This window comes from Pituophis catenifer, unplaced genomic scaffold, assembly GCF_029215685.1.
Source record: "Pituophis catenifer annectens isolate HBS135680 unplaced genomic scaffold, rPitCat1.0.hap2 SCAF_3, whole genome shotgun sequence".
NCBI classification, from domain to species: domain Eukaryota; kingdom Metazoa; phylum Chordata; class Lepidosauria; order Squamata; family Colubridae; genus Pituophis; species Pituophis catenifer.
This window is the reverse complement of record NW_027256883.1, coordinates 125,140,297-125,161,952: the sequence shown is the minus strand read 5'-3', so window position 1 is coordinate 125,161,952 and position 21,656 is coordinate 125,140,297. Positions and strand designations below refer to the sequence as shown.

The 21,656-nt window shown below is 39.0% G+C and overlaps 1 protein-coding gene across 3 annotated transcripts in view; it reads right to left on the bottom strand.

Moving 5' to 3' along the window:
- VAV3 (vav guanine nucleotide exchange factor 3) overlaps positions 1-21,656 on the bottom strand; it is a 181,596-nt gene that overhangs the window by 115,002 nt on the left and 44,938 nt on the right. The gene's annotated exons all lie outside the window — the stretch shown is intronic.

Genomic DNA, 21,656 nt, shown 5'->3' with positions numbered 1-21,656 from the left:
TACATTATCTTCAGAGGTGGGTTTCAGCAGGTTCTGACCAGTTCTGGAGAACCGGTAGCAGAAATTTTGAGTAGTTTGGAGAATTGGTAGTAAAAATTCTGACTGGCCCCGTCCCCATTTATTCTCAGTCTCAGCTGATCGGGAAGAAATGGGGATTTTGCAGTAACCTTCCCCTGCCACACCCACCAAGCCATGCCACGCCCACTAAGCCATGCCACGCCTACCAAGCCACATCCACAGAACCGGTAGTAAAAAATTTTGAAACCCACCACTGATTATTTTACTGAATAGCATGAGGGAGAAAAAGGCCAGTTAATTCACCTCCTCATTTAACTTTTTCTCTAATAATGTAACCTCTAGTTCTAACGTCTTCCCCATCTGCTTTCAACTACTAGGGAGTGGAGAGGTTGACTGTCTATCAGTTTTCTTTCACCTGCCCCAAGAGTAAATTACCATATAGACCAGTGGTGGGTTACCCCCGGATCAGACTGGTTTGGAAGAACCAGTAGTAAAACCGGCGGGAGGCCCCGCCCACCGCCCCGGATGTCATCATTGGTGATCTGTGCATGCGCAGAAGCGCAATCCTGTTGTGAACCAGTAGTAAAGGTAAGTAGAACCCACCTCTGATATAGACTGCTATTTTCCACCTTCTTCAGTTACAACAATTAGGCAGGAAGTTCAGTATTATACCCATTTTTTTAATCTGTGTAACCAATAAATGACCAGTCACTACACAAATAAAAATAAGTATTGTAAGTAGTGAATGTTAATATTAACAAGGCACACAGCCAATGTGCAAATATGAGTTAGAAAAGCAGAGATGATTTCCTCCCTTTAAGCTCCAAATGTTATGATAGACTCAACATAATAATTTAGGGGTTCAGGGGAAAAGGCTCACTTCCAAAGAATTGATAACAGTCTTGCTCAGATATAAGTAATGGCTTGCCTGCCTTGATTTTGCAGTGCAAAGGTCCAACTGCAGGGGAAATTCTTATGAAGTATCAGTGGAAAATGACATTCAACCCAGATCGGGAATAGGAATGCTATGTGGAGTGAGGACATGAAGGAAGATTAGTGACAAACATGAAATAATGCTATTTGTCATTCTGAGTTGATTTTCCAACGCACTCCCTCCCTCCTGAAGAAAGTTAGCACCCACCCCACTCCTAGAAGAATGAAATATTTTGAGAAATATTAAAAAGACAGAATATTATAATTTCCCTGGATGAGAAATAAGAGGGAGAAAGCAGCCCCCATCTTTCTTAATAGCCCTCAGCAGATGTCAGCACTTAAGAGATAATGAGCTTATTGAAAATTGCATCGCTCTATTCATAAGCAAATACGCTCACCCAAGAGCCAAACCAGGACAAAGCCATTAAGCCATAATAGGAATTGCCCAACATCCTTTCAGAACACAAGCCTCTTCATTGCATCATCTCAGCAGTCCAAACGTCAACCAAACTTAGCTCAGACAAACACCTAGGATTTGTATTTTGACTATAGAGCCAGCTATGACCCCTACATAACCCCTACATGGCCCCACGGGAGCCTGACAACAGCCAATAGAATACATGTTCTTGCACAGGAACAGGAAGCTCAAGTGCAAAGCCCAAGAGAAGTTATAAAAAAACCCCACTCTGAACTCCACGTGGTCAGCTGCTCAGAACCCATGTGGTTCTGCTTCATCATTAAACCTTCTTTCCAATCAGCCTCCATGTTTCCAATGTCTTTCTCCTGGCTTGGAACTGAACCAGATGGATATTTCTTCCCACACTCCCTTTCTCTCTGCCTTTGAGTCAATGCTGTCTCCTGGTGACTGTCCCTGCAGTTTTCTTGGCATAGTTTTGGAAGAGGTTTGCCTTGACTTCTTTTTAAATCTGAAAGTGGTTGGGCCATGGTCACCAGCTGGTTTTGTGCCTAAGGTGGGACTAGAATTCACAGATGGCTGGTTTCTACAATGACACCTTAATTACTGCACCCAGCTGGCTTTCCTTTCTAATACTGATATGCACTAAATTGAGTGTGCAATCTCTTTAGAATGGGAGGGCAACAGGACATTCCTAAAACAACCCTAAAAGTTTCACATTTTTATCTTCTTTGGTCACTCGCAAATTTTGGTGTCAGGGAATGAACATTTTCACGTGCACTTTCTTCAAGCAGTGTGAGTAAATATTAAATAAAGTTAAGGATGTAATAAATTTTCCAATATGGGGTTCAGAGAGGTTGGTTTTAATGTTTCAATATAATTAGTGAAATTTTAAGGCAATATATATTTGGCTTTTCAAATGCAACAGCATCAATGCAGTTCTTTATTTAATCATACCTGCAGACATTTGCCAATGACCTTTCTCGACAAAGCAATGCAAGATTTGCTTTTTTTTTCTTACTGCTATTAGCGTCTTAAATCTGACTCTGCAGTTTTAACTGCTGTAAACTGTTCTTACAACAGTTAAGTAAGGGTAATTTCCATTTTTAAAAGCTTTAAAATACAACAAATAAAATGTTCCCCTGATGACTTGTTCTTCTCCATTTAGAGAAAACAAATTCTCATAACAAAGACAAAAAGTGAAGAAGACAAAAGCTTGTGCCACCTCCTCCTTATTAATTACAGTTATAAATATGTATATATAAACATATAAAACCAACTCTACAGAAAGTAATTTAAGCCCTTTTTACCTATTGATCATTTGGAAAGATATCCTTCATAGATCTCATGACATAATTATATAGAGTTGTGCCAGAAGCAAAGATCAGGCCTAGCAGAAATGCTATTAAAGGTAACCTCACTGCATGGGAGCAGATATACTATTTTATGTTATCACAGCAAAATCAAACACTCAGATTAATACTGTGTTGGTATATAATGTGTTTAACAGTTGATTCATTACAGCAGTGCAGTTTTGAATTATATTTACTAGAAAAATATACTGGAGGTCAGTAAGGTGAAAGTTGCTTAACCTACTGCAATTCTAGATGTAAGATATAGTTGTTTCACTGGCATTCAATATACAGCAGGCCATATTCAGGTTAAGTATGGATTATATGATTCTCTTTTAACAAGCAACTGAAAACCACAGCCAGAAAAATAATTCTAATTCAACTCACGGAATCCAAATGTCTTTTAAGCTTAATACAATCAATTGGTTCTATTGAAACCAGCATGGAAACCTTCTGAAAAAAGGAAATTTAAAATGGATTGTCATTTAGAAATCCACAAAAGGCTTTTCAGAAATCTGGAAGTAATGTATCAGCAGGTAAATGCTGAAAATCTTTATTTAATCCTTCTCACATACAAGCAGCGGAAGAAGCTTCCATAAATCACTTTAAAATTTTTACAAACCAATGAAGGTTATTGAGTAAGGAAACGTCAACATTTTAAAGATACTATCTAACATAATTTCATGCTTATGATCAGTGGATTTAAGTCCATTTAGGAATTTAGAATGGAATAAACACATCACAATTCAAAAAAACTTATAATTCTCCCTCATTTCCTACATACACACTTTAGAAAGAGTAATTTCCTGTCATTGCAAAATACTGTTTTAGAACAAGGGTTTCAAACTCACGACGTCATGTTGTCATCACATGATGTTTTGTGACGTTTTTTCCCTACATGGAGCTAGGGTGGGCGTGGCCTGTGTGTGATGCATCCGGCCCACTGGCCGCCAGTTTGACACCCCTGTTTTAGAATATAGATTAAACAGTTTGTATTCAGCTATTCCAGAAGCCCAATGTTGAATTACATGAAATAATAAATGACAGATGTCAACTGAGGGGAATTTCCTTCTGGAATTCTGAAATTTCCCGCCCAAAAAAAAAAAAAAAGAAAATTGGTATCTGTTCTACTGAATCACCTTTGTATAAGGTAAGAGTATCTATTTTGTAGTAGTTTTTCTATATGATCCCAAAACCAACATCCTCTATGTAACAAAACAAAAATTTGAAAGCATGAATGGAAGAGGAAAACTGACATTTCTCCAACTCTTACTCTATGCTTTATGCTCTATGAATTTCTCAGCCAGCATGATCTTTGTTGACCATTGTGGAAGCTGAAGTCCACCCACTGAAAAGTGCAAGTTAAGAAAGCCTGCTTCAGAGAATAAATCGGAAGGCATGGTGCCAAAATCTATAGAAAAAAACAAAAATTAGATGGAAATTGCCAATGTTCAGCAAGAGGACTCGGAAAAATAAAAGATGTAATAGCTAAGGATAAGCTAAATAAGGTTATAAGATAAATAGGATCTATAATTTTAAGATGGCAATAACAGGTCCCATATACAAGAATGCATGAGATTTGGTGAATTGGGTCTTGATGATTCCCAGAGAGACTCTAAGCTTCCACTCCAAATCTACTGTCCTTCTTTAGAACAGATGCCATAATAATGCTACTGCCAGCCTCTTTCCCAGAAAACACCTCTCTACAGGTAGTCCTCAACTTACTACCACGATCAAGCCCAAAATTTATGTAGCTAAGCAAGACATTTGTTAAGACATCCAATAAAGAACTCACAGTTTCATGTGGTAGCATGTTGCTGAAGTTGAAAGAAAATACAGTATTGACTTCAGTTGCCATTTTCTAGAGTAAGTATCTCTTAACAAGGGAAGTATTCAATAGGCATTTAAGAGGCTGACAACATTAAGCATAGGTTTTTCTTTTTCTCATAAGGACCTCAGGGGTTAGGATAGGAATATACTGAAGAAAGCAATATTTCATCAACATAAATAAATACAATTTATTATTAGGAATTCCATATTTTAGGCTCAGGTTTGTCAGGGCTTTAAACAAATTAATAGCAATACTTAAGGTAAATCTAAAAACATATCTAGAAGTTGATAAGAATGGTAAATGGTAAATTTATTTTCAAAACATCCAATCCTTGTTAATAACTTTGCAATCTATATAGGAACTGCTGCCCCAGAAAGACTCAGTCTGCAACTTGGGGTTTCTTCTGGACTCGCAACTCCTGTTCAAGGGAACAGGTGGCAGTTGCAGCTAAGACTTCATGTTGTGCACCAGTTGTAGCCTTTCCTATGCTCAATTGTTCAATCCCATGTCATCTCATGGCTAGACTATTGTAATAGTCTACATGGGGCTACTCTTGAAGAGCATTTGGAAGCTACAGCTGGTGCAAAATGCAGCAGTGCAGGCAGTTTGGGGGGGCCCAAGAATGGCCCCTGTAACATCACTGCTCCACAAGCTGCATTGGTTACCAGTCTGTTTCCGAGTGCAATTCAAGGTGTGGGTGATCATCTTTAAAGTCCTTCATGGCAGGTTACTTGAGGGACTGTCTCACCCCACCGGGATTGGCGCTTACCTACTCATGCCGGCAGAGGAGTCATGCTGCAGGCCCATCAGCCTGAATATTCTGGCTGGCTGGGTCCAGGAGGAAGGCCTTCTCTGCTGCTGCTCCTGCCCGCTGGAACATTTTCCCCCTCCTCCCCGCCCTCCCCCCTGATGTGAGATTGGCCCCAACCCTCCTATTTTGTCATAAGGGCCTAAAGATGTGGGTGTGCTAGTCGGCTTGGGGTTCCAGTGGGGAAAGAGGCAATGGAGGTGGTTGTCAGCCTCTATGATGCTTGCTTGCTGTCGGCTGCCATAGTAATGGGAGGGGGGAAGTGAGCTGGTGGAGATGTCTTGTGAAAGGGAAGAATATTCTCACCGTCTTTGGCGCAGTTGAAGGGAGTACTGATAGCCAGTCAAGGTCAACCGTTCTGGCATACCAGATAGATGGCACCATCTGAAGTTGAACCTCACATGACACCTCGGAGTGCTGGGTTTTGGACATTCAGCTAGAATCCTTGGTCGGAGGGATTTTGGAATGCTTTCAATATGTAATTTTCACACCTTTTGCCTCAAACCTTGTTTTCTTTTCTTGCATTCAGTTCATGCTCAGTAAAAGTACCTTTCTCTACAAACATGGAGTTGGGGTTTTCCTTTCTTGAGTTTTGAACAGAAGCACACCTGACAGTGGTTGATTGAGTAATAACATATCCCACTTCTCCCCCCGCAACTCCACCCCCTCCCTCCCCATGTGTCCTTGGTTTTAATATCTGGTTTTAACTTTTTATGTTTTAACTTTTTATGTAACTGTAAGATGCCCTAAATTACCCTATGGTAAGATGGGAGGCCAATAAATGTTATGGATGGATAGATGGATGGATGGATGGATGGATGATAGATAGAGAGATAGATAGATAGATAGATAGATAGATGATAGACAGACAGACAGACAAATAGATACACAGACAGATAAATTAAATTTTCCATACAGTTTTTTTAAAAAGTACTATTAGATGTGGAGAGAATAAACACTAATGGGTTAAAACTTTACAGAGAGGGATAAAACTCTGAAGTCTTATCAGGCTCAAAAAAAAATTCCTGACTATGGAGCTATTAAGCAGTTTAGCATCTTCCTTCCAATAGCTCTTATCTTGGAATACACCTAAGGTGACTTCAGTTCCAAAAGCAGGCATGGATTTAAGGTCTAAATGAGCAGCTTCATCCAAGAATCTCTCAGAAATGTCTGTAGTGACTCTCAGTCATCCAGGTCACACTTCTTTCTTCAAAAAGGCAACTGTTTTTTCCTTGAGGAAGAAGAAGAAAACATTTTGCTTCTCATCCGAGAGGCTTCATCAGTTCTGATGGCAGGGGGATAGAAGAATACCCTGTTTCCCCCAAAATAAGACATCCCCTGATAATAAGCCCAATCGGGCTTTTGAGCGCATGACAATAAGGCCAAGCGCTTATTTCAAGATTCAAAAAAATATAAGACAGGGTCTTATTTGGGGGAAAACACAGTAGGTAACCTCTCAGAAACTGTTCTCACAAGCATCCTACCCAGACAAAAAAGGGTTGCAACTGGTCTATAATTTTTGCCTTCTTTTTTAGCTAGGTTACAACTTCTGCTTTAACTTTAAAGTTACATACATGTGGTCTCTATCAAAGACTAATAATAAACATTTTTAAAACTTTGATATTTTTGTATAGGTTACCATAGCAGGAAGTTGAAAATTCAGGGTCGAGAAAACAATCTCTCTCCAAATAGGGAACAGAAACAATGACAGAATAAAACAGCTCTTCAGATGGCACACTAACTAATGTCATATTCAATAAATTGTAGCACACAGTAATTATTATCTGGCTATGGGCACTAATAAAACTTCACTCTCTAGATGACAGACAGAGAGAGAGAGAAAGGGGCTGTGGAAAAAAATAACCTCAAGTAGAACAATGGTGGGAAAGAATAAGTAGAAGAATGACGGGAATACCAGGTTGATATGTGATAATAAAGTTTGGGGAAAATGGAATCAATATGCCTGATTGGAAAGATCCCAGCCCAACATTTGTAGAAGTAGTTGATGAGAAAAGAAAGTCTTTTAGGAGGGATACTCTTAAATTCGGGAGAGCGGGGGAGGAGGAGAGATGCAGGATATTACAGAGAAATTTCCATAGTAAGTTACAGAGGAAGATACTATGGAAGGTCATGGTGCCAATCATTCCTCATCTAGGAAAATTGGTAATTTAGTTCCAGACACATCTTCCATCTCAGCTGCCTTTCCACCTCAGCTGCCTTTTCCCTAGCTAGTGTCTTATTCCTGGACACCTTGATCTCAGGCTGTTGCTAGTGAACGCCACATCAATTTTTAATAAGACTATGACAGGGGTGGGCAAATATGGCCCCTTTATGACCTGTGGACTTCAACTCCCAGAATTCCTGAGACAGCCAAGCTGGCTCAGGAATTCTGGGAGTTGAAGTCCATAGGTTGTAAAAGGACCACAGTTGCCTACCCCTGGACTATGACATGGGCCTGGCATATATAACCAAGACCACTTGGATAGGAGGGGAAAATAGTCCTAGCTAAATTTGCCCAACAGGGTTGTGGCTTGTTCAACAGTCACAACTCAAGATTAGGAAAGAGGGGCCATGACTGGGATTCCTTAGACATTGTGGAAATTGAATCTGGTGGGATATAAAACCTATAAATAATTCCTCAGGTCATAAAAAAGCAATCTATTGGATGCTCTCATTGAAGATGGAAGGAGACCTTTGGATATATTGTTATTTTCTACACAAACAAAATTCACTATAATTTGTTTGGAGATAAAGAATATTATAAAGACATTCATATAAAGAAAAATATATACCACTTAATGAAAATGCATGGTAACTTGAATGAAGAAAAAGGAAGATCAAAAAATGATGGATTACTTCAACTTGGTTATCCTAACATGGAATACTATGCTATTAGTACAATAAAATGACTTATTTTAACCAATAACTCAATCAAAACTAACTGGTACAATAAACTTTCCTACTACTGATTTTTTTTAAAAAAGCAAGTTTCCACTTCAATAGTGAGCTACATGTCATATTTTTTTAAATAAAAAATCTTCGTGATATTGCAATGACAGAAGCAACCAATATTTCTTCAATCATTTAAAGTGTGAAAAGATTAATTTCACTTAATAAAAATACTTTATATTGAGAGTGGAGTCAATTAATTCAAAATTGAGCTCTCAGGTGATTAAACAGTTATGAACTATAAAAAAAATAAACTTGAATTCTTGAATTCTTCATGCAACTATTATTTTCCTAAGCAACTAATTTGGAGGTATAATTTAGCATAAATAGATATATAATCCAGAGGATTCCAATCAAATTCAGGAAATTAGTGAAGCGGATGCAAACTGTAGGAAGTTGTCATGAGAAACGAGGAAATAACTTAGTTCCAGCTATTTGGGATCTCAAGACTGTTCATCATCAGGGTGTGATAAAGATGAACAGGGAGAAAAAGGGTCATTAGGTCAAAGGATGAGATAATAGAAGGGAGTATCAGAGGACTTGCCAGAAAATAGGAGTAAGGAAAGAGGGAAGTCACCTTGAAAGAGATAAACAAAACTTAAAAGAGTTTGAAAATGAAAAACAAATAGTATGGCAAAGGCATACAAAAACACAGGTGTGACGAAACAGATTTAACTCAGGAAGCCAGGCCTGGGGGAAAAAAGAAAGAAAAATCAGTTCTTCACAACGTGAAGAAATGAAAAGGAATCAGAGATTTAAAGGGAAACTTGTTTGGAGGTTGTAGCAGGGGAATGCAGCTATCGTATATCCTCGACTAAAGATCCATACTCTTCCATCAAATGTACAGTTTTGGGAGGGATGCACATGGAGTGATGAGGGAGGAAGGGGACATCTGCTTAACCAACCAGATCAGCCTAATAAGTATACCGTATTTTTCGGAGTATAAGACACACCTTTTCCCCCACTAAAAGGGAGTGAAAATTTAGGTGCGTCTTATACACTGAATGTAGCCCCGCCCACCCACTGGCCCCCACCCTTTGGCCTCTGCCTCGCAGCAGTTACCTTCTTACAAGCAAACAGCAAGAAAAAACAGCTCCTTTCAGCTTCAGCACAGCCCAATTAGCATAAGTTGATTGGATCGGCCTCCTGACTCTCAGCTGATTTGCTCTCAGCTGTTTTGCGGAGGGCTCTGCTGCTTGCTGCAAAGAGGTAAATTGCTGGAGCAGATTTTTTTTTCCCTTGTGCTAATCAAGCTATGTTGAAAACGAAAATGAAAGTAAAGCAGGCTGTTTGCTGTTTGCTGCAATGAGGCAAAATTGTTCAGAGGCAGAGGGAGATTTCTTTTTCTTCTTTTCCTCACTCAAAAAAGATAGGTGCGTTTTATACTCTGGTGTGTCTTATACTCCGAAAAATACAGTAACTTTATTGTCATTGTGCGTATATACCCAGTATACCCATACAACGAAATTCACATAACACCCAAAGACCAGGCCCAACACACATAACAATCCCCAAACAATCACAAATTCCCCACCCCTGAACCACCCAAATATCCACACAACAGACCAAGTAATGCTGTCCAACAGCTCACTGATGGTGGCAATCAATGGGGTGAAAGATATTGCAGCCAGATCGCTCTCACATGCATTTAAAGGGAAGCAAAAGGAGAAATTCAGAATCAGAAAGGAAATGAACCTTTAAATCAAGAACTAAGGAGGGGAACCTTTAAACCAAGAACCAGCATTACTCATGAGCCAGGCAGCTTAAGAAAACAAACAAGAAGGTAAGAGGCCAAGTACAGTATTCCAGCTGGGAAAGTGAGTGATTGAATGACTTTTCATGAACAAGAGGAGTGGGGAGGTGCCCAAAGCTGCCAACCTGCTCTATGCCAGGCCTGCTTGCATTCCATGCAGGTGAATCAAGGGGACGGAGGGCAGGTTCCACATATGGAAAGAATCAACCCAATGTAGAGAGGAAAGAGAGCTGAAGCCACCAGAGGGAGGAGTGGGTTTCTATGTTTAAAATGGATTGAGTTTTGAAAACAGTCTATCTGGTGAGTGAGTGAGTGAGTGAGAAAGAGGGACTTCTTCTCCAAAGCAGGACTGGGGAGAATGGGGAATTTCATTCCTATTGAGTTCAGCATCTCTTGTTTTTGTGTGACTACATATTCGTGTAATAGATCTGCTTCAAATCAATAGTGTTGTTCTCAACCTTTGATTCTGAAAGGAAGAAAGTAAAGGGAGATATATTTAAAAACTAGAAAAGTCTTGGGCTGCTCAATCTAAATGGTGGGCATTTAAAACTTCCTGATGGTGGTGGGAGAAGGCTTGCTTGAAGATGTTTTCAGTAGGAATTAGAAAAGAAACCATTGGGAAGTGATGGCTGAGAATTTCTCTTGGGGGTATAGATTTCTCAATTTCAAGACTGAGATTACTATGATTTTTTTTAAAAAAAAAAACCAATAGGTGGGAGGTATCTAAAAAGAGCTACATATTTTGCATCTTTTCTCACAGATATTTACAAATTTACATTAAACCACTGCAGTGAAACAAAGAATGATATTAATCTGTTTTCCTTAATTTAACTAAATGCACTAATGTCATTACATGGCCTCAGTTATTCATTAGTCTAAAGAAATGTACAGCTAATCTTGATGAAGAAATAGATTAAGGGAAAATGATAATGGGATGTTGAAAGACCTGAAAAAGAAACTCAGAATAACCTTGTCTTGATTCTGCTAAACTGTTAGACAAGGACCTGGTCAGATTTTTAGGATTCTGTTATTATACTCTACAATGCCAAAGTAGTACAGGTAGTCCTTGACTTACAACAGTTCATTTAGTGACCATTCAAAGTTACAACAGCACTGAAAAAGTGTGACTTATGACTGTTTTTCATAGTTAGGACCTTTCCAGCATCCCCATGATCATGTGATCAAAATTCAAATGTTTGGTAACTATTTCATATTTATGACCTAAGCTCATGTGATCACCTTTTGCAATCTTCTGACAAGCAAAGTCAATGGAAAAGCCAGATTCATTTAATAACCAGGTTACTAATTTATTAACTGAAGTGATTCATTTAACAATTGAGGCAAGAATGGTAATAAAATGGAGCAAAATTCACTTAACAAATGTCTCATTTAACAACAGAAATTTTGGGCTCAACTGAAGTTGTAAATTGAGGACTACCTGTATTCTTATAATCCTAGTGCCTTCTTCTTGACCAGGCCTACTTCAAAGGGCTGATAATAACAATTGATGGTCTACGCTTCAATACATGACCCCAAACTTGTATGTCAGCATGCCAGGATGTGTCACATCCTGTCCATATCCTTTGAGGTACTGTAGTTAAAATCTGACCAAAGAAAAAAGAACATCAGAATTGCTACCTTGAATATCTTGTTGCTTTGAAAACTAGGTCATTTCCTGTCTATTTCCATTTCAATTCTCAAAGCTGGATCTCTCCCTCTCCCTCCTTCCTCCCTCTCCACATACATATGTATATATACATTCATACATATACATACATACACACACAGAGTCATATATATACATATATACACATATATACATACATACACACATATACACTCACACATATATACATATACATATACACATATACATACATAGAGAGAGAGAGAGAAGGAAGGAAGGAAGGAAGGAAGGAAGGAAGGAAGGAGAAAGAAAGAAAGAAAGAAAGAAAGAAAGAAAGAAAGAAAGAAAGAAAGAAAGAAAGAAAGAAAGAAAGAAAGAAAGAAAGAAAGAAAGAAAGAAAGAACATGCAGGTATTTCACTGCCCCAACCAGCAGCTATTTAAATAACACTTGCATAGTGTCAATCCAGCTTTATAATCTGCTACCTCAGGTCGTTCATCTTGTTCCACTGCATCATATCCAGGATTTCCGGAGCATCAACAGCCTGAGTAAAATGACTGCATAGAGTATGACCTATTATTCCATTATTTTTCTGGACTCTGTTGTATTCCTTTTGTCTGAGAAAGGAACAGCTATTTGAAAAGTATTCAACCAGGTTTCCAGCTGTCAGATGACAATCCAGCTCTCCCGAGGAGTAGCAATATTTCAAAAATGACCTTGTAACATTTTTGACGTCATGCCATAAATAACCCAGGCAACTATTACAGCATGTACTCCAATAAAATATGAAGCTTATGTATTTGCTTTCATGGCTTTGAAAAATCAGTACAGTATGAAATCACCCCAAAATGATCACACCCAAGAGAAGTAAGGCAAAAAACAATGAAATGTGTTTGAATTAACTTTTTGCACCTTTCAAGATGTCTGCCTTGATTTCAAAAAGTAGCAGACCAAACATTTTAGAGACAGAAATTTCTATGAGGAATATGCCTATCCACCACCAGAAATCTTCATTTTGAAACAAGCTCTTGATACATCACTTTTTAACCTTCTTTAGGGCAAAAATAAAGTTGAAAAAATGTCAACTCAAATTTATTGCTTTTGCAATAAATGCTTCTTTTCAATATATTTACAGAATTATAGACACAAACAGAAATATGTAAGAAGGAACTTAAGGAAAAGCTGCTGCGTGACACTTTCCCAAATTCTGCATTTCAGTGCCCACAGGGTCAACAAAAATATCTGTAAAAGGATGGTTCCATATGAATATGGCAAATTCTTTGACTCAGCATTTTCTAATGTATAAAAGCTTAGCTCATTACATTTTTAAGGCAACACAAAATTATTTCACTATAAAATAACTGTACTAAAATAGCTCGACCGTAGATTCAAAGTCAAATTTACATTGTGGAGGGGATGGGTGTATGGAATTGATGCATAAGACAATTCCAAGCAAAGGACCGCTCTGGAGCAGAAAATGATTCTAAAAAGTTACATAAGCTGTGGAAAGTTTTTTCCATTAATGCAATTATTCTATATCAGTTAAAGTAAATCTATAGGTGATGTTTCTGCCAAGCAAAATCAAGAGATCATGATGAAATGCTTTCATAAAACCATTTAGTAAAGTCTAGCAAAATATGCATCTCACGAATAATAGATGCTAAGTTTCTTATTTTTAAATGGAGAATCAGTCCACCTTTAAGCACAAACAAGTTATGTTTTAAAGATTACATTAAAAGGAGCTAAAGAAATTCAATGTGCAATACTAAAGACTGTGCATATAGTCCCAGCTATTGTTACACCTGCTGTTAAGAGTTTTTTATTGCACAGAGAATGGAAGATAAAGGAATCATATATAGCTACAGCTACAATTCATCATCTGTGATCTTTGCCAACAAACCTCTAAAAAAGCTGTTAACAATTCTCTTGAAACAGGGAGGGAAAAGCAAACCCAAGTTAAATGTTTCTTTTTATGTATGCTTTGAATATCAAATTTGTATCATTGCTGTTTCTACAAACAGACTCTTAAACTAAAAATAACACCCTTTTCATCATTTTCATTCTTTGGCAAGAGAGACTGTTGCATTGTATCGAGTTATGGCAAGATCCTTGATTAAGAAATAGAAACTGTAATAATTGCATGCTCACACAATGTATCACTGAAAACTCTTTAGTTATAATAAGTGTTCCAGGTTATAGAAAATCATGCAGCCATATCTTTATCAGAGAAAATCTTTTTTTTTCTGGTCCTTGTTTCCAGAAAATTACAGTCCCTGCATCACCTCCTTTAACAGTTCGTCAGTATGTCACAACTGTGTTAGAAAACACTAGTTTCCCTTTATCATCACACAAAAGAATAAATATAGTGGAATGCACTCCACTTGCACAAATTTGTTCTTTCTAGTGGCAAAGTCAGATACGGAGTGTTGAAAACATGCTAGTTAAACTGAAAAACAAGAAACAAGAATAAACTTGCTCAAGGAGACATCTTTCAGGACCAGTTCTCCTCCATAAAAAAGAAAAATATGGGGCACAGTTCAAGGGAGGGATATAACCAGGGGTGGACTGCTGGGGGTTCACATGGGTTTGGGAGAACCTCTAGCTAAGATTCTGTGAAATTTGGAGAACCCCCAAATCCCATTCCTGGCTGGCCCCGCCCACCCCACCCCTCCCAGGAGTCCCCATGTGTCCCATTTTGGATGCAGGTAAGTGCAGGGTGTGCCTGGAGGCTCGGGGAGGGTGAAAAACAGGCCTACCAGAACTTCGGGAAGGCCGGAAATGAGTTTCTGGCCTCCAGAGAGCCTCCAGAGCCTGAGGAAGCCATTTTTGCCCTCCTGGAGGCTCGAGGAAAGCCTCCAGAGCCCATGGAGGGCAAAAATGCCCCCCCCCATGTGGTGCAAGAGGCCAACTAGGCCATGCCCACCCAGCAACCAAGCAGAGAACCCCTTGCTAAAATTTTTGAAGCCCACCCCTGGATATAACCCTGAACACAAGCACTCATTTATGGAGCGTGGGGTGTCTACCTTGTTCTATAATAAGTACAGCCAATCCTTGTTCAAATATTGAACTTATTAGGAAACAATCTGTTAACATTTATCATAAACCAACAGGACAAGGGAACCCAATATAACAGATGCAAGAAAAGTTTTAATCTATACCTAGCAGTAGAATATGGCTCTATTTAGATGATCAGAGGATCTTGATATACAAGGAATTAGGATCAGCCCTACTCCTTTCCAGTTTATACTATGACATCATCTACATTTACAATATGTCTGTCTGCAATAGGAAGGCCTTTGCATGATTTTTACATAAGATGAGAATAAGCTGAGAATTTGCAACTCTCATATCGAGGGAACCACAACTTAACCTGTGGTTAAGGTATGAGGCTGGAAACCAGGAAACTGGTGAGTTCTAAACCTGCCTTAAGGACAAAGCCAGCTGATTCACTCTCTCTCAGCCCTAGGAAACAGGCAATGGCAAACCACTTCTGAAAACCTTGCAAAAAAACTGCAGAGATTAAACCAGGCAGTTGCCAGGGGTCACAAACTGACTCAAAAAAAACAAAAAAAAAAACTTCCCCTTAGTGGTGTCCCCACAAGTTAAGTCTGTCTATTGAAGCCATTCACTCCCATAGGACACCAACTGTTCACTGATATCACAACCTGATTTTGCAGAAGGGAGGGACCTAAAGAGACGGATATGTCTAATTCTACACATGAATGTTTTCTTCAAAGGGTTTAATGTACTGCCTACATCAGTGGTGGGTTGCCCCCAGTTCGGACCGGTTATATAGAACTGGTAGTAAAACTGGCGGGAGGCTCCGCCCACTGACCCCAACGTCATCAGGAAACGAGCGAAGCAAAAGCACACACACGGCCCTGTTGAGAACTGATAGTAAAAGTAAGTAGAACCCACCCCTGCCCTACATTTATAGTCCTGAGTGATTATAGTCAGTGAATGTAGAAATTTCCTAGAGAAAATGAATGACCTGCATAATTCAACAATCTGGGTGTAGAAGTACTCATACAAGACAGATGGAGAGTGGGAAGAGATGGCAGCAGTTAAAGTCAAAGAATACAGTTCATATTCTGGGAACAAGCTTAGGTAGTAACTGTCTTCCACTGTAGTGCCTGCAAATGAACAGACGCAATCTTGTGTCTTATTCACTGTCTACTGCTGACTCCAAGGCTTGAAGGTACTCCAAACTAGACACAACAACCAAAGAAGTACCAACTCATCAGTTCACGAGGTTCCCATTTCAAAAACCAACCTCCTAAATACCAGATCTGTACAGCAACCTATCAGGAACTTTATGCCTAGACTGCAAAAAAGAGAGGTGGGTGTAGGGCTGCAGAGCCACTTACATTACTTATAATACATAACCAGGAGACTTCAAGTCACTTAATGGCTCAGTTAACCCGATGAGTCCCTTTCCAATCAGTGGTTCTCATAGCACCCAATTAAATTACCTGGATCAAAAGGAGATATTTTGGGTTTCCACCTACATCCTCCAGGAAGTGCATGGTTTCCTTGAAGTGGGATAGTACTAGTAAGGTACCTCAGGGTTTCCCCTTGAAGAAGACAGAAAGTAGAAGGTAGCGTGGCTATTTCAGCCAATTGGCATTTGGAGGTTTTTCCTGCACTGCTAGGCCTTGGCAATGAGCTTTGTAACAGAGAGGCTTTTTTTTTCCAGCAATCTTCTATCACGCTTTTCCTTCGAAGAATAATGAGCAGAGTTTGTACTTTGTCAGGATAAGTTATGCCACATAGTTGACTAGGTAATTTGGGTTAAGATAACATTCTCCTAACCCATTTATATTGTTCACAACATGCACACCTTGTTTCAGTTATGGCCAGTAAGTCACCAAGGTCTTACCCTGCTGAAATTTTTAGTAGTGAAGTATGCTGAGTTTTAAATTCCAGGGATACTTTTTACCTTTCAAGTGAGGAATTCAAGCATGTGTTTCATGGAGTAATGTTAGATTGACTGATTAACGGTGACATCTCCTTTGACTGAAGATCAACTCCTGTTGACTCCTGGGCATGTCCACGTTTTTCATTTACATTAATAGACACCTTGTCGTTGCTTTCTTCCAATATGTTTTCTCAGCTCCATAATCTAGGTGAGGGGTCCCCAAACATGGCAGCTTTAAGACTTGTGGACGTCAACTCTCAGAATTCTCCAGCCAGCTATGCTATGCTATGCTATGCTGGCTGGAGAATTCTGGGAGTTGAAGTCCACAAGTCTTAAAGCTGCCAAGTTTGAAGACCTCTGATCTAAGCTATGTCCCTCGAATTTCCTAAAAGTTGTCCACCCAATCAATAGCAGCCAAGATCAAATTTGCATGTTGTGTAATGCTAAGAAACACATATGCATGACAATAAGCTACCGAGTTTTGCAGAACTGATACTAAAAATTGAGAAGTAAAGAATGCAGAGTATTCTTATACAGCATATTTTTAGCACAGTTCAAGGGTCTGAGCGCAATCATGATCAGGCAACTTTATTTATTGAGTGGATCCTGGCTCAGTATATGGTAAAGGGAAATAGGGAAGAAAAAAAAGAAGTAGCAAAGTTTGATCCTAGAAACAGCAGCCTACGGTCTCATAAAACTGGAATCGGAACAATATGGAGTAAAAGCAAAATGGGCAGAAGATTAAAGAAATAATGCCTGCATCACAAAAATATCCTTCCAGTATTTGGAGTTGTTAACAGTAGAGCTATGTGTCCAGAAAAGAAATCATGTTTATATCTAGTTTATATCTCCATAGCAATGAAAGAAGAATAAAGGTGGATAAACAAACAAGAAATACAACAACTCTTCCACACTCTTCTTGCCATTACAAATAGAAAAGTTCAGATGAAAACAAAATTATGCTTCTTAAAAATAGCTAGAAGGTAAAGAGAATAAAACAACACTACACACATGGCGAATAGGCAATGAAGAGCTTAAGTCACAAGAAAAATTGTGACAAATAATGCTTTTGTCTGCCTCTCAAGCGAAGCCAGTGCCTGCAGTTATAAGTTCATAATCTTGAGTTATTTTCCATTTTTCATAAACCTTTAGATAGAAATCAGTAATTACATTGTTTTTTTAAAATTTGAATGCTATGGCATTTGTTCAAGACAAATAGATTGAACTCAAATTATATTTTGCCACTAACAAAATGCAGAAGAAAAGACTAAAGACAAAAGGCACAGCGAGAACAATAATCCACTTGAAAACCTTGCCCTGATGGGCATTGTACTTGTACTGAATATAAAACTAACCTATACTAAACATATTGAAATTATTTCTCCCCAATAGTAATTGTTAATGCAGCCCTACATTTGCCAACTACAGACAAATGATACAAAAGTGAGGGGATGGGAAGGAGGAAAAGGCACATAGTTGTACATCTAGTCCTTGACTTACGACCAGAGTTAGGATCAGAATTTCCATTGCTAAGAAAAACAGTTGTTAAGTGAGTCCCACCCAATTTTACAACCTTGTTTGCCACGATACCTGAGCAAATCACTGCAGTTGTTAAATGAATAATATCGTCATTAAGCTAAACTGGCTTCCCCCAGAATAGACTTTGCCTATTGGAAGCTAGCTGGGAAGGTCGCAAATGGTGATCACATGACCCCAGGATGCTGCAACCATCATAAATATATGCCGGTTGCCAAGTGCCTGAATTTTGATCACGTGAACATGGGAGAATGCTGCAACAATTGTAATTGTGAAGACCCGCTTTAAGTGCCATTCTAACTTCAAATGGTTGCTAAATGAGTTGTTGTAAGTCAAGGGGCTGGCTTGATCCCATCCTTGCGGTTTTAATTTGTAATTGGTTTTAACTGGGTTGTTTTAAATTGATGGCCAAAATTATTTAATGTCTTTTAAACTGCTTTTAAATTTTATATGTTGTGTTTTACCGTGGCTGTTCACCGCCCTGAGACCTGTTGGAGAAAGGCGGTATACAAATTAAATAAATAAATAATAATAAAGGACTAGCTGTAAGTAATGCCAGCAAGGAGATTGAATAGAGGCACAAAGGCCAATAAAGTCTCACTAAGGCTCCCTATGAGCCCCATCATTATCTCTAGAATTATCACTCTTGGGAGATGCCTTGAGCAAAAAAAGCCAGCGCAGTCCTAGGCTGCATTAACCGAGGTATACTATCAAGATCACTTGCAAAGTGTTAATACCACTTTATAATGCCTTGGTAAGACCACACTTGGAATAGCGCATCCAGTTTTGGTTGCTATGTTATAAAAAAGATGTTTTTGAAAAGAGCAGTAATGTTGATTATAGGACTGGAAGGTAAAAAGTGCGAAGAACGGTGGCAGGAACTGGGTATGCCTAGTTTAATGAAAAGAAGAACTAGGGGAGACTTGATAGCAGTGTTCCAATATTTGAGGGGCTGCCACAAAGAAGAGGGAGTCAATCTATTTTCCAAAGCACCTGAAGGCAGGACAAGAAGCAAAGGATGAAAACTAATCAAGGAGAGAACCAACTTAAAACTAAGGAGAAATTTCCTGACAGTTAGAACAATTAATCAGTGGAACAACTTACCTCCAGAAATTGTGGGTGCTCCAATACTGGAGGTTTTTAAAGAAGATACTGGACAACGATTTGTCTGAAATGGTATAGGGCAGTGATGGCAAACCTCTTTGGCAACGAGTGCCAAAAAGGTTGTGAGGAAATGTCATGCACACGCTCGTCGGGACCGCACTCTGGAAAAGCTGAATTTCTGGGTTCTAACACACATGCGTGCCCAACAATCAGCTGGCCAGCACACATGCACAGGCTGGTTTTTGGCACTGCCGTGCGTGCAAAAGGATCGCACTCTAGAAAAGCCAAACTTCTGGGTTCTGGCGCGCATGCGCACCTGACAATCCGCTGGCCGGTGTGCATGTGCACATCGGTTTTTGGCACTGCTGTGCACACAAAGGACAGCTGATGTCGCACACACATGCGTGCCAGAAACCAGGAAGACAAACAGGCAAGGCCGCGCATGCCAGGCGACATGGTTTCATGTGCCACTTTGGGCACACGTGCCAAAGGGTTGCCATCACCGGTATAGGGTTTCTTGTTTGAGAAGGGGGTTGGACTAGAAGACCTCCAAGGTCCTTTCCAACTCTGTTATTCTATTAAATTCAGGGTGAGACATCTTCCCCTGTCTCCTTGCATTTACCTCCATACATGAATGGCATCAAAAGGGCGGTAGGACTATTAGACTCTTATCCTGCTTCACTGAATGACCATTTCAACATCTCACAGGGTCTGAACAGAACTAAACCCTAACTTTACCTGACATGATAACAGTTTTAATCCAACTCTGGAGTAACAGGCATTGAATTCAATGGAACTTATCATAAATAGTCTTCCACAACCCTTCTCAAGTATCCTTTACCTTGTCTCATTTCCCTCCTGGTTAATCTTCCTCTCCTTCCTTTACATTCCCTTTACAGTAACACTTTTCCCCCCCATCTCCTTCCTGTTGATTTCTAGTCCTTTTTTCCCGTTTCTGCTGGGAAATAGGAAAAGAATATGTGTTTTGGGATGCAGTTTCTTTCCATACAGATATGGATTAATTAGAAATATTAATTAAATTAATGTTAATTTAGCTTTTTCTTCCACCCCTGTCCTTTTTTGCATAATTCCTAGTCAGTATTTTTCTGCACCCATACATTTGTAATTTTTCTTGGCACTTTGGTTTGGCTTTTTTTTTTCTCCTTCCTCTTCTTTCTTTTCTTTTTTAAGAATTGTCTTCGATTCTTGGGAAGGGAGGTAAGATTGTCTTAAATTTGGAGTTTTCTTCCTTTCACATAAATATGAGCATTCTAATGTGAAGCCTATTCAAAGCATTTATCTCTAGTTGGCCTAGAAAACTGGATCAGCATTAAGAAAAAAAAAATCCTGTATAGTTTCTAATGACTCCAAATGCGTGCCCACACTGCAGGCTTCCAATGATGTAATGGTTTTTAAATTAAAACCCCTGAAAATTCTGTGGGAAAGGTCAGATAAGGAATTATCAGTAGCTTTCCAAGATTCCTCCCATGTATCCATGACATTCAGTGTACAATTTTTTAAAAATCCAAGTTGATAATAGGGTTGAACTAAAACTTTGTAAAACTGCTAAATTCCTCCAGACTAGAATTCATTATTCCCACTTTGAATTAGGAATAGAATATAGAATAACAGAGTTGGAAGGGACCTTGGAAGACTTCTAGCCTAATTCTAATTCTAATTTAATTTTAAAATAATACAGGGTGACGGATACTTAACTATGGCTTTCTTGAAATTTGTTTTCCTTTAAAAAAAAGTTTATAAAATACCAGACAAAAGAATAAAACTATGTGTCATCCTTCCTGTCCAAATTACTTTAGAAATGATGCATATCCATGCTAGTGTAATTCCTAAAGCTCACAGAGGACACACACTGTGCATCAGCAACCAGAGCTGTCAAAAAAAGCATAAACTTTTTTTTAAAGGGTATCTAGTCCTCGATGAAACCATCTCCACTACATTAAGCATTCCTTCTTTTCAAATATTCTGGTGATTACAATCACAATTTATCTTCAATTAATGCAGTGTCAAGTTGGGAGGGCTTTTTCCGATTGGGTCAAGCTAATAAATTATTTCAAGATTTGGTAAATCTTATTAAGATAAAGGTAAAGGTTCCCCTCGCACATACGTGCTAGTTGTTAGTGATTCTAGCAGGTGGTGCTCATCTCCGTTTCAAAGCTGAAGAGTCAGCGCTGTCTGAAGACGTCTCCGTGGTCATGTGGCCAGCATGACTAAATGCCAAAGGCGCACGGAACACTGTTACCGTCCCACCAAAAGCAATCCCTATTTTTCTACTTGCATTTTTTACGTACTTTCGAACTGCTAGGTTGGCAGAAGTGGGATAAGTAACGAGAGCTCACCCCATTACACGGCACTAGTCTTAGCCACTGAGCCACCGCATCCTTTCAGTAATCTT